Below are 3,790 nucleotides of genomic sequence, written 5' to 3'. Positions count from 1 at the left end.
CTTATATATATATGCATAAAATAACTACCTTTATATTATGATTAAGTATTAGGACAAATATTAAATATATTTTTTCCTGAAAAATGTTCAAGTAGAACCTAATAAGTCGTTTCAAGAACTAAATTATTAATTGATTCAATTTTAGATAAAAATAAATGATGGCTCAAAATATAAATATTATGTATAATTAAAAAAATATGTATATGTATTTACAGGTATATGTGAATATTATGTATTTATTTTTTATATAAATAATTCATTCAAACTTTAGTTAACAAGGAACTCGAACTTGTTTGATTCAAATTCGAGTCAATTTTAAATCCAACAAATTCAATTTTAAATAGCTCAAAATCATTTTCATTCAATATATGAGACCATCTCAAACACATTTATTCTATATTAGTTCTAAATCAAATAACATACATAAATATTTATATTAGAAATTCATGTCCAAAGTAAATACTCTTAATTTGACCTATGGTCCAGATGGAGACAAAACCACTCAACCCTCAATAAGATTTGGCCATCCTAACTTGCCGTATTTACATGGCATAGTACAGTCAGTTACACCGTTGTTGGACTCCAGCTACATAACTTGGGCACAAGTCACCCAATCAATAATTTTAAGGCATGACGGTCAGATCGTTTTTTGGACAATATGCACATTTGATAAAACTAAACTATAGTGCAAGCATAAATTTGAAAATATTCATTGTTTAATACATAAGGTCTTATAACTAATAGAACTCCCACCAAGACAATAACATAAGAACTCTCAATAATACATTAATCATGGAGGATCAATATGAACCCACCCAAATGACAAAACAATTATGTTAACCATATGTCAAATCTATCAATATTGGTTATATGAGCTCCCATTAGACTCTTCTCCTTTCTCATGCCCCTATGCAGTTAATCCTTCGCATGTATGTATGTAACAATGTTGTGATATATGCTTTATGGGAAATGAACCATAACATAATATATAGTGTGCAAAAAAAAAAATGGCTTAATATGATTAGTAAGGTATTCAAATAAAGTTATGTTATTATCCATATTATAACATTATATATACAATATAACACTATATTGTGCTATATAACAAAGGTATTATCGTAAGTCTCTAATTTTTCTTTATGATTGATCATTATCATGAAGACTACCCAATCAACTTAGCTATCACATGCAAACAAGTTTTGATGGCATGCCATTTTGTGTCACTACAAACTATCCACAAGCACAGTAACACACAAATCTCTGTCTCGTGAATATACTTATACACTTAGCATATTCATTAATAATAATAACTCAGGGTTCAATCATGACAATATGCATTAGTGTTCACCTCCAAATTTAGTATTTAGTTTAACTCATTCTGACATGGAATGATTTAAGACAATCAGTTAGATTTTTGCGTTTGAATCATTCTGCATGTGTTTGAAAAATTTCTGATGCATGTAAGAGTTTGCACGTGTTATGGAGCAGACTCCACGGGGGTATGTTTGCATGTTTGGAAAATTTGAAATTTTCCCTTGAATTGTCGCCACATTGGGGTTGGAATCTCCGGGTGGAAGTGCTCTTAAGTTTTTGGCAAATTAATTATGCACTTAGGCTAGCTAGCGGCATACTCGATGATGTCATGGATTCCCGAAGGGGCCACCTTGTCAAGCGCCACGAGGGGTCGTAGATCTAGCATAAAAATTTATATTTTAAAAATTCAAATCCACAATTTCAACCCATTTATTTCTCTTAAGGAAAATGTTTAGTGTGTGAGAATGAGAGATAAAGGGAATTTTATAGAGAGAAAGGAGATTAAAAGAGATTATATGGAAGAGTTATTTTCAATATATTGGATGTTGTTAGTAGCTTTGCATGGAAGCTATACATTTATTGAGAGGTTTGATGGAGAAGTATAAAGATAATAAGGAGGATCTACATATAATTTTTATTGAGTTAGAGAAAACATATGATAAAATTTAAATAGATGTGCTATGGTGAGTTCTACATAAGAAATATGTTAATTAATAATGCTTATATTCAAGTCATTAAGGATGTGTATGCATGAGCAATCACTTGTGTTCAAATACAAGGTGGTTTGACCCAGTATTTTCCTGTTTCAGTTGGATTACATCAAGAAACAGCCTTAAGCCCATATATTTTTTCTTTGGTTATGGATGTTCTCACTAGACATTTGCAAGAGGTTGTACCCTCGTATATACTTTTTGTTAATGATATTCTTCTTGTAAATAAGACTAAAGAGGGAGTTGAAGGTAAATTTGAATTATGGTGGCCAACCTTAGAGTCTAAAGGGTTTCGTTTGAATATATCTAAAACTAAATATATAGAGTGTAATTTTAGTAATAATATATCTAGTGTAGGAATTATGACTTTGGCCGATCAAGTCATTAATAAGAGAACATGTTTTTAGATATATTGGATATTTTATTCAGAGTTATGGTGAAATATATGGTGATATTATTAGTAGAATTTAAGTTGGATGGTTGGAGTGGAGGAATGCACTAGGCTTGTTATATGATAGAAAAATCCATCTCAAATTCAAGAAAAAATTCTATAAGATGATAGTGAGACATGCAATGCTTTATGGTGCAAAATGTTGGCCATTAAAAGATAAGCATAATATTAAGTTAAGCATTGCAGAAATGAGGATGCTCAGGTGGATGAGCGGCTTTACTCTTAAAGATAGGATACAAAATGAGCATATATGTGAAATGTTGGAGTAGCTTCAGTGGAAGATAAGATTAGAAAAAGTCGTCTAAGATGGTTTGGTCACATAAAACGATAGCCTTCTGATGACCTAGTTAGGAAAGTAGATGTATTATATTTGACTTATGTTAAGAAATGTATAGGTAAACCTAAAAAGATGTGGTTATAAAATATTAGAAATGTCCTTTTTTATTAGAATTATATTATAATTTGCCTCTTAACAGGACACGATGGAGAAAAATGATTCATGTAGCCGACCCCACACAGTGGGATTGTGGGATAAAGGCTTGTTGTTGCTGTTGGATATTGTTAGTAGCTTTGTGCTTTGTTATTTGTTTTAAAGTCTAGATTATATTTTTTTTTTAAGTTTACAAAACTTATACTTTAGGGTTTTCCTATTGCAAGACAACACGATAAAACATGTCTAGTTGGTGGGTCGTATTGGGTTGGGTTGTAATAAGCCTTTTTTGTATGGCATTTTTTGTTTTGGAAACTAATTATAAAATAGAGTTGGAAAAATGGATATGTGAATCTTGTGAGGTGGTTTTGGGTATGCATATATTTGTGGCAAATGGGCAGTACCAATATATAGTACTACTTTGACAGTCAGTTCTAATACAGTTTCATAATTTGCTAAACTAGTTGATGGGTGAGGCATAGTACAAAGTTACTTATGTCTGATATGATGATGTAGATTGTCATATATATATAATTATGAGATTGAAGCCTCTAATAGCATTGTTAAGCCTAAATAAGTAAATGATTAGTTGAAATTATTAAATAAAATATTTGTTGGTATGCAGTGTTTTCCTAAGAGGAAGGTACCATTATATTTTTCTGTTATATAGAACACTACGGGAAAAACGTCAAAAACCGGTGGTTTTTTCTGGCGGCATATATTGTGAAACAGGCGGTTTTCAAATATACCGGCGGCTTATCGGCGGTGAATTTCCGGCGTTTTGATTACACGGCGACTTTCCGGCGGCTATAATCGCCGGTGACTTCCAGATTTTGTACTGGCGGTGTTCCGGCCGTTACGCCGTCGGTTATTTTACCGACGGCT

The sequence above is a fragment of the Dendrobium catenatum genome, unplaced genomic scaffold (assembly GCF_001605985.2).
Source record: "Dendrobium catenatum unplaced genomic scaffold, ASM160598v2 fragScaff_scaffold_1282, whole genome shotgun sequence".
Taxonomy (NCBI): Eukaryota; Viridiplantae; Streptophyta; class Magnoliopsida; order Asparagales; family Orchidaceae; genus Dendrobium; species Dendrobium catenatum.
This window is presented reverse-complemented; position numbering follows the sequence as displayed.